The 13,903-nt window shown below is 44.1% G+C and overlaps 1 pseudogene; it reads left to right on the top strand.

Moving 5' to 3' along the window:
- The window catches only part of LOC101986840, an 18,773-nt pseudogene extending 10,724 nt beyond the window's left edge, over positions 1–8,049 (top strand).
- Positions 8,050–13,903: the final 5,854 nt, after the last annotated feature.

Below are 13,903 nucleotides of genomic sequence, written 5' to 3'. Positions count from 1 at the left end.
TTTTTTGAGACAGAGTTTCTCTGTATAGTCTTGGCTGTTCTGGAACTCACTTCATAGACCAGGCTGACCTCAAAGTCATAGAGATCTGCCTGCCTCTGCTTCTCAAGTGCTGGAATTATAGGTGTGCTATAAACAGATTTTTCTTTGGGCTGCCAGCTCACAAAAATAACATTGAAACTTACTATTAATTATGAAAGGACAGGCTATAGCTTAGGCTTGTCCCATTAGGTCTTATAACTTAAATTAATTCATTTCTATGCATCTATGTGTTGTCATGTAACTTGTGGTTTTTGCCTCTCCTCTTGCATGTTTGTACCCTCTGCATCTGGTTTGTAACTCTGCCTTTCTTCTTTCCAGAGCTCTCTCTGTCCAGAAGTTCCTGCTATTACCTCCTGCCTAGGTATTGGCCATTTAGATTTTTATTAAATCAATCACAGTGACAAATCTTCACACAGTGTAAAGGAATATTCCAAAACAGTGTGTACCACCAACACCTGGCTATTTTATTATTTTTAGTTATGTGCTGACCTTGAACTCACAGATATCTGTCTGCCTCTGCTTCCCAACTGCTAGCTAACATTAGAGGTGTCGCCACCAACACCCAGCTTGTAACATATATTATGGGTTATTTGTACACTGTGTGAAGATATATTACTGTGATTGGTTTAATAAAGAGCTGAACAGCCAATAAATAACTAGACAGGAGATATTGGTGGGACTTCCAGGCAGACAGAGACAGGAAGTAGGAGATAAATCTAGGTGTGAGAGATGCCAGGAGACACAGAAGAAGTTAGACAAACAGAATGCGAGAGAAGTAAAAGCCATGTGATAGAACATAGATTAATAAAAAATATAATGGGTTAATTTAATTTATAAATGCTATAAAGCCTAAGCTAAGACTGAGATTTCAAATTAATAACAATAACTCTTCGTGTCATTATTTGGGAGCTGGCTGGAGGAACAGAGAAAAACTTGTTACAAACATGCATTGGTTTTTGATTTTTTTTAAAATTTTATTTTGTCTGCATGTATGTCTGTATGAGGGTGTCAGGGTCTTGGAGTACAGACAGTTGTGAGCTGTCATGTGGGTACTGGGGGTTGAACCTAGGTCCTCTGGAAGCGCAGCCAGTGCCCTTAACTGCTGAGCCATCTCTCCAGTCTGTAACATGCATTCTTAACAAAGCATAAAGTTAAATATGTCAGCTCTGCGGGTTATAATGTAGGTCTACAAATCCTCTGATACTCCTCTCACAGGGTGGCACTTCAAGTGTGGCAGCATGTGCCTGCAATACCAGCGTTCTGGTGGCTGGGATAGGTAAATCGCAAATTTGAGGCCAGCCTAGGCTGCATGAGGAGAACCTGTCTGGAAAAACAAAGGAAGTGTGATGTGAGAAGTGATGATGTGCTCTCCTTAGAAGAGGACTTGCCTATTCCACACAAGGCCCCAGGTTAAAGTCCTGGTACTTTATGAACCCGGTAATGTGGGCGGCATGCCTAGGACCCTAGCACTCAGGCTGTGAAGGCAAGAGAAGGATTAGAATTTGTAGAATGAACCTTGGCTACATATTAAATTCAAGAGACTCTTTCAAAAGACAAAAGAAACCAAAGAAAGAAAGAGGTGTGTGTCTGTGCAGATGCATGCATTAATGTGTACATGTATGCATTCATGCATGTGTACATACATAGTATGGGTCTTTAGAGACTTATTTTGTATAGATGTGTGAGGAAGGCAGCAGATCTCATTACAGATGGTTGTGAGCCACCATGTGGTTGCTGGGAATTGAACTCAGGACCTTTAGACAAGCAGGCGGTGCTCTTAACCACTGAGCCATCTTGCCAGCCCCTTTCTAGGTTTCTAATTTTTAATAGTCAGAAATCCAGGAGGATCATGAAGTGCTGGTCAACCCCTCTGCTAGCCTAGAATCTCCCTTTGTACCTCAGAGGTGAAAGGCCCTGACCTCTCTCTCTTCAGAGCTGTCCCTGGGTATTGCCTTTCACATAATATCTGTCCTGCCTTTATACTGTGCTAGGTTTCCCTGTCCTTACTACTGCTTTGACTATTGCAAACTTCTGCACAAAGCTCTTTTCTAGACCCTGGCCCACACTAAACAAATCCAGCCTTTCCTTGGAATTTCAAGTGAAGCCTGAAGCCATAATCCTGAACATAATCCTGTCCCTCCAGGGACAGGGATTGTTGTGTAGCATTTGTTTAATGATGCAAAGATATGTTGCATTTTTTTATGTTGCATTTGTTTAACTCTGAGGCTGTGTTACTTTTCCTCCCTAAAACACCTGATTGATCTAATAAAGAGCTGAACGGCCAATAGCTAGGCAGGAGAGAAATAGGTGGGGCTGCCAGGCAGAGAGAATAAATTGGAGAAACCTAGGGAAGGGAGGGAGGACTGAGAAAAGGAGGAGAGAAGACACCAGGGGCCAGCCACCCAGTCAGCCGTGGGGAAAGAAAGAAAGAAAGAAAGAAAGAAAGAAAGAAAGAAAGAGAGAGAGAGAGAAAGAGAGAAAGAAAGAAGAAAGAGGAAGGAAGAAAGAGAAAAGAAAAGAGAAAAATAAATAGAATAAAGAAAGGTAAAAAGCCTAGAGGCAAAATGTAGTTAAAGAAAAATGGGATAATTTAAGTTAGAAAATCTGACTAGAAACAAACCAAGCTAAGGCTGGGCATTCATAAGAATACGTCAAGTTGAGCAGTGGTGGTGCATGCCTTTGATTTACTTGTCTGAGTGTTTTGCCTGCAAGTATATCTCTGCTCCATGTGTGTGCTGTTCCTGAAGAAGTCACAAAAGGACATCAGATACCCTAGAACTGGAGTTAAGGATGGTTGTGGGTGCTGGGAATTGAACCTAGGTCCTCTGCAAGAGGAACTAATGCTCTTAAGCCCTGAGCAATCTCTCTAGCTCTTTTCTTTGGCTTTTTAAAAAAAATATTTATTTATTTATTTATTTATTTATTTATTTATTTATTATGTATACAATATTCTGTCTGTGTGTATGCCTGCTGGCCAGAAGAGGGCACTAGACCCCATTACAGATGGTTGTGAGCCACCATGTGGTTACTCACAGAGATCCACCTGCCTCTGCCTCCCGAGTGCTGGGATTAAAGGCATGCGCCACCATCGCCCGGCCAGCCCGGCTTTTTTTTTTTTTTTTTTTGATACAAGGTCTCACTACATAGCCCTGGCTAGCTTGGAACTCATTATGTATACCAGGTTGGCTTCAAATTCACAGGATTTGCCTGCCTCTGCCTCCTGTCTGTGCCCAGCTCCCCCTCACTGTGTCTGTGTCTGGCACAGTCTTTCCTTTGTTTTCTTTTATCTCTTGCTTGCTGTTGTTTTGTTTTGAGGATGGGTCTCGTGTAGCCCAGGCTAGCCTTGAACTCATCATCCTTCTGACTCAGCCTCACAAGTTTAGGAATTACAGATTTGCCCCACCATGCTCAGCATTCCTAAAAAATGTTAACTTCATATCAGCGTCCTCCTCTTTCTGCCTCAATTGCTTTAACCTGTTCATCTCAAATGTTTATCCTCTGTCCTTTCCATTCCTCATGCTGTTCCTTTCCATTCTTTGCAGCTCCCTTCCACTCCTGAGTCTGGATCAATCCTTCAAGCACAATCTAAGGGCTAAACAGATGCTCTATTGAGTTTTGGTCCATTTAGTTCCTTAAGTGCAAGCAGCCAGCCCGCCTCAGGCATTAGCCTAAAGATCTTCCTTGGGACTAACCCCAAGGCATGGGATCTAAAAACAACACTGATGAAACTTGTTATAGACTGGTCCCCAAAGGTCTCTGTGTTAAAAGCTTAGAAGCTTAGTTTCCAACATGGGATTCTAGGAAGTGGTTGGACCCACTGGGAAGTGTTCCATACATTGAAAGCACACCCTCAAAAGGGAGGGAGGGGCTGGAGAGATGGCTCAGAGTTAAGATCACTAACTGTTCTTCCAGAGGACTGGGGTTTGATTTCAAGTGCCCACATGGTGGCTCACAACCATCTGTAACTCCAGTCCTAGGGACCTGAAACCTTCTTCTGGTCTTCATGGGCTTTGCATACACATAGCACACAGATATACATGCAGGTAAAACACTCATACACATGACTATAAGTAAATGAATGAACAAATAATAAATACTGATGTGGGAGTCTCCTTTGTATACTGTGATTACCATTAATGAGTAAAGAAACTGGCTTGGCCTATAGCAAGATAGAAGGAGAGTGGAGTCAAAGAGAAGCCATGTAGCCCCGTCAGGGATGCCAGAACTTTAGACAGTAAACCATAGCCACGTGGAGATACACAGATTAATAGAAATGGGTTAAATTAAGATGTAAGAGTTAGCCAATAAGAAACTAGAGCTAATGGGCCAAGCAGTGATTTAATTAATACAGTTTCTGTGTGATTATTCCTGGGCTGAGCGGCCGGGAACAACCAAGCAGTCTCACTCCAACAAAATACATTTTAAATTTTAAGAATTACTTTCTAAGAGGGAAAGAGAGAAGTTCCAGATCCTTCCTCAGTTTTGCAACCAACTGTATGGTCAGTGGTTTCGTCCTACTACATGCTCCTGTGTTGTTCTTACAGTGGTTACCCGCTGGCTGTAAGACTTCCTACAGCACTCCCACCATAGGTCACAAAGCAATGGGTCAATCAATGAAGGGTCAAAAGCTCGGAAACAGTGGACCTAGATAACCCTTTCATTCTTCCAAATTCACTATCAAGTATTTGTTACAATGGTGGGAAGCTGAGTGCCAGAATTCCAAAGGAACAGCCCTGCTGCAGTGCAGCTCAGGCTCTGCAGGCCCCTTCTTCCCAGTAAGTCCTTTAGGGATTCCTTTTGGTTTTCTTTTTCTTTCATTTGGTACTCAGTAGTAAACCCAAGGCCTAGCACATTCTAGGTACATGTTTTACCACCGAACTCTATCCCTAGCCATCTTCTAAGACATTTTTACTTATTATTATATGTGCATGATCAGGGCAGCACACATGCCATAGCATGCTTATGGAGGTCAGAGGACAACTTTGTGGACTCAGCTCTCTTCTTCTACCTTTACCTAGGTTCTGGGGATCAAACTCAGGTCATCAGACCCTTGCTGCACTACCCCCACTCACCCTATTTTTATTATGTGTTTAGTTATTTGCTTGTTTGTTTGTTTGTTTTTGAGACAGAGTTTCCCTGTGTTGCCCTGGTTATCCAGACTGGTTCCAAATTCCCAGAGATCCTCTTGCCCCTGCCTCCAGAGTGCTCGGATTAAAGGCATTCACTACTATGCCTTTCTTAATATTTTATTTTGAGACAGGTGCTCTCTCACTAAGTTGCTAGGCTATGCTTAGCCTCTTGAGGAGCTAGGTTTATAAGCTTGTGCTTCCATGACCAACATGAGAAAATAGCTAAAGATCACCAGATTTCTGAGGAAAGCCTCTCTATCCTGGCCACATGAAAGAGAAAATACAGTTAGATACATATTCTTTTCTAAGCCAAGCATGAGAGCTCACATCTCTAATCCTAGATGCTTGGGGGCTCAGGCAGGTACATAATTGTAAATTTGAGAGCATCTATATTTTATACATTGCATGCCAGGATTATATATTGAGTACCAGGCTAACCAGAGTTATACAGCAAGATCCTCAAAAATAAGCAAATGAAAAGGAAACAAAACACACCACAAACTGATTTCTGTCTTACTTAGGGTTACTATTGCAGTGATGAAACACCATGACCAAAAGCATTTTGGAAAAGAAAGGGTTTATTTGGTTTATTTATTCAGAGTTATAGTTCACTGAGGGAAGCCAAGGCAGGAACTCAAATCTGAGAGAGCCTGGAAGCAGAAGTGCTACTCCTGGGTTGCTCACATCATAGCTTGCTCAGCCTGCTTTGTTAATGGACCCAGGACCACCAGCCTAGGGGTGACCCAACCAAATGGGATGTGCCTTTCCCCATTGTGGAGGTTCCAATAAATGCTATGGCAGGCAGAGGAATTATCTACATGAGGCAAGAAGGAAATCCTGTTCAATATGACTTAGTTCGGGTTGGTTCAAACTTCCAGAATCTAGCTGGGTCTGGTGGTGCATGCCTTTAATCCCAGCATTTGGCGGGCAGAGACAGGCGGTCTACAGACTGAGTTCCAGGACAGCCAGGGCTGTTACACAGAGAGTCTGACCCCGAGCAGCTAATTTTTTACATATTTAAGTACAGTACAACTTTGGAAAAAAGTTTCCTAGTGACAATTATCACAATAAAGCTTAAGGCAGGACTACATTGAAACTGCATTGCAAAGTACATGTCTTTTGTAAAGTACTGGTGACCTTTTCCATAAAAATGGGTTCTATTGACTGAGAAGCAATGCTCAGGATAAGGGGTTAAGAGAGGAAGGGTCAGACCCTCCTCAGCTGCCAATCTCAACCTGTAGGTCCCTTTCTTTCTCTCTCTCTTCCTTCCTTCTTTCCTTTCTTTCCTTCTTTTTTAAAGGTCTTGTTGGTGTCTTTTTTAATGGTTTATTTAACTTTATTTTATGTGCATTGGTGTGAAGGTGATCCCCTGCAACTGGATCTTCAGACAGTTGTGAGTTGCCATGTGGGTGCTGGGAATTGAACCCTGGGTCCTCTGGAAGAGGAGTCAGTGCTCTTAACCACTGAGCCATCTCTCCAGCTCCTCTTTCTTTTTCTTTCTTTCTTTCTTTCTTTCTTTCTTTCTTTCTTTCTTTCTTTCTTTCTTTCTTTCCTCTCCCTCCTTCTCTCCCTCCTTCCTTTTTCTTTTATTTTTTATTTTTTGTTTTTTTTTGACACAGAGTTTCTCTATGTAACCCTGGCTGTTCTGGAACTCATTTTGTAGACCAGGCTGGCCTCAAACTCACAGAGATCCACCTGCCTCTGCCTCCCAAGTGCTGGGATTAAAGCATCACACTGAGGCTTGAGTCCCTTTTATTCTAAACTAAGATTTTTTATGGGGTGCCTACCATCCTAGGTTGGGGGCTTCTCTTAGGTGGGTCCCACCTTTCTAACCATGCCCTCTGAAATCTTAATCTGTACTTGAGAGGAGACACAGGTTCAACATCAATGATAGCATCAACGAGCTGGGAATGCTGATCCCCAAGGCCAATGACCTGGACGTGAGCTGGAATAAGGGCATCATTCTCAAGGCCTCTATGGATTACACCCAGAGGATGCAGAAAGATCTGCAGAAATCCCGAGAACTGGAGAACCACCCTCGGTACCTAGAGATGACCAACAAGCAGCTCTGGCTTCGCATCCAGGAGCTGGAGATGCAGGCGCAGGTCCACCGCCTCCCCACTACAACGCCATCCAGCGTGAACATGGCTGAGCTGGCCCAACAGGTGGTGAAGCAGGAACTACCCAGTGAAGACGGCCCAGGGGAGGCTCTCATGCTGGGGCCTGAGGTCTCTGACCCTGAGCCGATGCCTGCTCTCCCTCCGCAAGCCCCACTGCCCCCAGCCGCCCAGCCACAGTCCCCTTTTCATCACCTGGACTTCAGTCACAGTTTGAGCTTTGGGGGTGGGGGTGATGAGGGGCCCACAGGCTACCATGATCCCCTAGGGACAGAGCATGGCTCCCCATTCCCCAACCTGTCCAAGAAGGATCTAGACTTAATGCTCCTAGATGACTCCCTGCTATCCCTGGCCTCCGACCCCCTCTTTTCTACCATGTCCCCTGAGGCCTCCAAGGCCAGCAGCCACCGGAGCAGCTTCAGTATGGAGAAGGGTGATGTTCTGTGACCCTGGCTGCCCCTGTGCCAAGGAGCAGGGGCTGCCTGGGGGCTGGGAGGATGGAGCAGAACCCTCCTATCCCTCAGGCTGCAGTTGGTGTGAAGTAGCCGCCTACCCTGCCTCTCGTTCCCTTTGGTCGGCCCCTGTTTGGACTTAGTGCCTGTCTGGCTGCAGATGGGCTAAGCCCTGCCGCTCGGCTCAGAGCTCCCTCCTCTGGGGGCAGTACTATGAATCGTGATGTAGAAGAACAAGGGTGAGGTGAAACAATATGAGGAATAAGAAGAAACCCTGGTAGGGGAGCCCCTCTCTCGGAGCCTGGGCCCCTCCAAGAAGGACATTTTGGAAAAGGTATAAGAAGTACCTCTGTGGCTATGGGACAAGGCCAGTTCAGGCACCCTGTCCTCTGCTGCCCAAGGACCTAACTGGGGACATCCCCTTGGACACCTGGGATCCCCTCTAGAGCCCTAAAATGGCTCCCTTAATTAAGATATCTTCTTCCCTGCTCCCATATCTGCCCTTCCTCCATCTCAACCATCCCACTCCCCCAAGCTCTCCCCAATCCTCCCCTTCTCCCTTCTCTCTCCCCCTTTCCCCTACCCCCCACCCCACTCCCATGCTCCCAACTTTTTCCCGGCAATCTTGTCTGCCTCCAATTTCCAGGAGGATCTATATATGTTTTTCTTTGGGTTCACTGGCCTTGTCCCATAGCCACACTGATGAATATCTTGAATATCACCATAGAACCTTCGTTCGGCGATGGATGGAGATAGAGACAGAGACCCACATTGGAGCACTGGACTGAACGCCCAAGGTCCAGATGAAGAGCAGAAGGAGAGAGAACATGAACAAGAAAGTCAGGACCACGAGGGGTGCACCCACCCACTGAGACAGTGTGACTGATCTAATGGGAGCTCACCAAGGCCAGCTGGACTGGGACTGAACAAGCATTTGATCAGACCAGACTCTCTGAATGTGGCTGACAATGGGGGCTGACTGAGAAGCCATTGATAAAGGCACTGGGATTTGATTCTACTGCATGTACTGACTTTTTGGGATCCTAGTCTGTTTGGATGCACACCTTCCTAGACCTGGATAGAGAGGGGAGGGCCTTGGACTTCCCACAGGGCAGGGTACCCTGCCCTCTCTTAGGACTGGAGGGGGGAGGGTGTGTGGGGGAGTGGGAGGGAAATGAGAGGAGGGGAGGAGGTGGAAATTTTGAATGGTATTATTTATAAAGCAAAAAATAAAATAAAAGTTTGAAAAAATCAATGAAAAAAAAGAAGTACCTCTGAGGTAGCAGCTGGCCTGGGGGTGCCTAGGCCTGCCTTCCTGGGACTAGATGGCACTCAGCCTGTTCCCCAGCCTGATACTTCCCCCACAGGTGGGGCACCCACCCCCCTTTGGTGCTAACAGCTCTTCCCCTGGTGGTATGAGGGTGGGGTGGCCAGAAGAGGAGACTGGGTTCAAGGTGGAGAGTACCCCTGTCCTCAGACCCCCCACTTCATGCCTTTAGTAAACACTGTGCCTTATATTTAAAAAAAGGGAGAGAGAGAGGAAGGGTCTTTTGATAAGGAAGCAAAAAATATCAAATGGAAAAAAGAAAGCATATATAACAAGTGGTGCTGGCATGACTGGATATCAACATGTAGAAAAATGAAAATAGACCCATATCTATCACCATGCACAAAACTCAAGTCCAAATGGATCAAAGACCTCAACATAAAGCCAGCCACACTGAACCTTGTAGAAGAGAAAGTGGGAAGTGTTGTTCCTTTGGAAACTACAACTCCCAGACTCCTCCTGGACTATGGATACCTGTGCGCACACCTGCGCACAGGTATGGGACATCCTTCCCAGACACCCTTGCGCTCCCCGTTAAAAAGGCAGGGCCACAAGAGGCTCTGTCTCTCTCTCTCGTTCGCCTTTCCTTGTGTGTCCTGCACACCTCCCCACCCTTCTGTGTTCCCCTCCCCCATTAAAGTGGACCCACGTGGGAGCCGCCGTGTTGTGTCTGTGTTTGTTCCGCCGTGTGTGTCTGTCTAAGTTTGTCCTGTGTTTTAAGAAGAACAACAGGAAGTACACTTGAACGCATTGGCACAGGGAACCACTTCCTAAATATAACTTAAGCAGCACTGACACTGAGAGAAACAATTAATAAATGGGACCTCCTGAAACTGAAAAGCTTCTGTAAAGCAAAGGACACAGCCAACAAGACAAAACAGCGTACAGAATGGGAAAAGATCTTCACTAACCCCGCATCAGACAGAAGTCTGATCTCCAAAATATACAAAATATTCAAGAAATTGGACACCAAAAGAACACATAATCCAATAAAAAAAAATGAAGTAAAGACCTAAACAGAGAACTCTCAACAGAAGAATCTAAAATGGCTGAAAGACACTTAAGGAGATGTTCAACATCCTTAGTCATCAGAGAAATGCAAATCAAAATACCTCTGAGATTCCATCTTATACCTGCAAGAATGGCCAAGATCAAAAACACGGATGACAACTTATGCTGGAGAGGTTGTGGGGTAAAGGGAACACTTCTGCATTGCTGGTGGAAATATGCAAGCTGGTACAACGTCTTTGGATGTCAGTGTGGCGATTTCTCAGACAATTAGGAAACAACCTTCCTCAAGACCCAGTAATACCACTTTTGGGTATATATCCAAAGGATGCACAATCGTGCCACAAGGACATGTGCTCAACTATGTTCACAGCAGCTTTGTTTGTCATAGACAGAACCTGGAAACAACCTAAATGCCCCTTGATTGAAGAATGGATGAAGAAAATGTGGTACATTTACACAATGGAGTACTACACAGCACAAAAAAATAACGACATCTTGAATTTTGAGGGAAAATGGATGGAGCCAGAAAACATTATTTTGAGTGAGGTAACCCAGACACAGAAAGCCAATTATCACATGTACTCACTCATAGGTGGTTTTTAAACATAAGGCAAAGAAAACCAGCCTACAAACCACAACCCCAGAGAACTTAGACAACAATGAGGACTATAAGAGAGACTTACACAGATCTAATCTACATGGGAAGTAGAAAAAGACAAGATCTCCTGAGTAAATTGGGAGCATGGGGACCTTGGGGGAGGGGAGAGGCAGGGAGGGGAGCAGAGAAAGATGTAGAGCTCAATAAATATCAATAAAAAACCCAAAAAATAAAAATAAAAAAGAGAGAGGAAGGGCCTAGAGATGGCCTAGTGGTTAAGAGTATTGCCTGCTCTTCCAGAGGACTTGGGTTCAATTCCCTGTAACCACATGGCAGCTAACAACTATCTGTAACTCCAGTTTCAGGGAATCCAACATCCATGGCAAAACACCAATATATAAAATAAGAATAAATTAATTTTAAAAAGAGAGAGAAAGAGTCTGGAATAGGCATAATAGTAGACTCCTTTGCAAAGTACATGGGATCTATTTCCTTCTTTCTTTTTTTAGGTCCTGGAACTCACTCTGTAGACCAAGCTGGCCTCAAACTCACAGAGATTCACCTGCCTCTGCCTCCCCAATGCTGGGATTAAAGGCGTGCGCCACCACCGCCCAGTTGGAACCTCTTTCTTAAGAATAGGTTCTGTTGGGCTGGAGAGATGGCTCAGAGGTTAAGAGCCTCTTCCAAAGGTCCAGAGTTCAATTCCCAGCAACCACATGGTGGTCACAACCATCTGTAATGAGATCTAGTGTCCTCTTCTGGCCTGCAGGCATACATGGAGGCAAAACCCTTATTTACATAATAAATAAATCTTTTAAAAAAGAACAGGTTCTATTGACTGAGAAACAATGCTCACAAGTCTGGGATAAATATAATAGTCTCGGGGATTTGAATAAGGCCTGGCTCTATAGATTGCAAAAGATTGCTAGATTATTAACTACATCTAATCACAGAAAAGAAGTGTAAATCCCTTTTATTAACGAGAAAAGCCTGCTAGTTTAACAGTTTTGGTTTCCTTACTGCCATCTGTGAGCATGAGGACCTTGTGCCCTCAAAGCTCCCATGAATGACTAATTAAGAAAATGCCCTACAGGTCGGCTTACAGAGGCATTTTCACAATTGAGGCTCCTTCCTCTCAGATAACTTGGGCATGTGCCAAACTGACATAAAATTAGCCAGCATATATTTTTTAAATTGTGTCTGGTACTATAGGCTTATAATCTCAGCATTTGGGTAGCTAAAACAGAAGGATGACTAAGAGTTTAAGGTCAGCCTGGTCTACATTAAAAAATTCAAGGCCACCGTGAGACTTTGTCTTAAAATAAAACAAAACAAAACACGAAGCTGGGCACACGCCTTTAATCTCAGCACTCAGGAGGCAGAGGCAGGCAGATCTCTGTGAGTTTGAGGCCAGCCTTGTCTACAGAGTAATTTCTAGGACAGCCAGAGAAACCCTGTCTCAAAAACAAGCAAATAAACAAAAAGAACAAAAGAAAATAAAAACCTGGACAAATACGTCCTAGTGTGGTGGCACATGTTTGTAATCCTAGCACTTGAAGTATGGTAGTTTGAATGAGAACAGCCTCCATAGGATGATATATTTGAATGTTTGGTTGCCAGTTGGAGACTGTCTGGGAAGGATTAGGAGGTGTGGCCTTGTTGAAGGAGATGTGTCTCTAGTGACAGGCTTTGAGGTTTCAAAAGACTCATGGGCTGTGAGTTTGAGACCAGCCTGGTCTACAGAGCTAGTTCCAGGACAGGCTCCAAAACCACAGAGAAACCCTGTCTCGAAAAACCAAAAAAAAAAAAAAAAAAAAAAAGACTCATGGGATTCCCAGTATGCTCTCTGCCTCCTGCTTACAGATCAAGATGTGAGCTGTTAGCTGTTGCTCTAACTACATACCTATGTGACCTTGCTCAGCCATCATAAATTCTATCCCTCTGGAGCCATAAACCCAATTATATTCTCTTTCTTTTAGAAATTTCCATTGTCATAGCGTTTTATCACAGCAATAGAAAAGTAACTAAGACATGAAGGCAAGAGGATAAGGTGTTTAAGGCTAGCCTCTGCTACTTAGCAAATCTGAGTCTAGTATGATATCCCTGTTTCTTCTCAATTGTTGTCACAAGACACCATGACCACAGCAGCTTATGGAAGAAAGTGTTTAATGGGGGCTTACAGTTTCAGAGGGCAGGCTCATGACCATCATGGCAGGGAGGATGGCAGTAGGTAGACAGGTAGGCATAGCCCTAAAGCGGTAACTGAGAACTTACATCTGATCCACAGGCACAAGACAGAGAAAGAGAGGCAGAGAAAAAGGCTAACTAGAAAATGGCATGGACTTTTGAAATCTCAAAACCCACCCACAGTGGTACCGCTCCCCCAACAAGGCCAAACCTCCTAATCTTTCCCAAAAAATTCTACACACTAGGGACCAATCATTCAAATATATGAGCCTATGGGGCCAATCTCATTTAAACCACTACATCAGTGCTACATGAGACTGTTAAAAAAAAAGAATTTTTTTTCTGGGATGGAGGATGGTCCTTAGTGATAGGACATTTGCATAGCATACACAAATTCAAATGATAACTAAAATGTCAATAGGGGCTGGGGATGTTGTTCAGAGATAAAGCATTTGCCTATTGTGTACAAAGACCTGGGTTCAATCTTCAGCACTATAAGATAAATAAACAAATAAATAGTAAGTGAATAGTCAATCAACAGAAGATACGATTTTTTCATTTTTCGAAACAGGGTTTCTCTGTGTAGCTTTGGACCTGTCCTGGAACTTGCTCTATAGACCAGGCTGATCTTGAACTCACAGAGATCCACCTGCCTCTGCCTCCAGAGTTCTGGGATTAAAAGGCATGTACCAACACTACCAGGCCCCGAAAATATACTCTTTAAAGGCTCAAATTGTCCTCCCAAATGTCAGAAAAGGATAAAAAAATAAATAAAAATGGAACAAATAGAGATCAGACTGTTTGACTTTGCTGGGGGACAAAAACAAACATTTTATTCACCCCAGATAGGATGCCAATGACAAACCAAAGCAATGAATCCATTCATGTCTAGCATGATGAACTAGAGTTTAATTGTCCTGGAACTAGCTCTTATAGACCAGGCTGGCCTCGAACTCACAGAGATATGCCTGTCTCTGCCTTTTGAGTGCTGGGATTAAAGACATAAGCCACCATTGCCCAGTAGAATCAATTTTTTTTTTTTT

The sequence above is a fragment of the Microtus ochrogaster genome, unplaced genomic scaffold (assembly GCF_000317375.1).
Source record: "Microtus ochrogaster isolate Prairie Vole_2 unplaced genomic scaffold, MicOch1.0 UNK129, whole genome shotgun sequence".
NCBI lineage: Eukaryota > Metazoa > Chordata > Mammalia > Rodentia > Cricetidae > Microtus > Microtus ochrogaster.
This window is presented reverse-complemented; position numbering and strand designations above follow the sequence as displayed.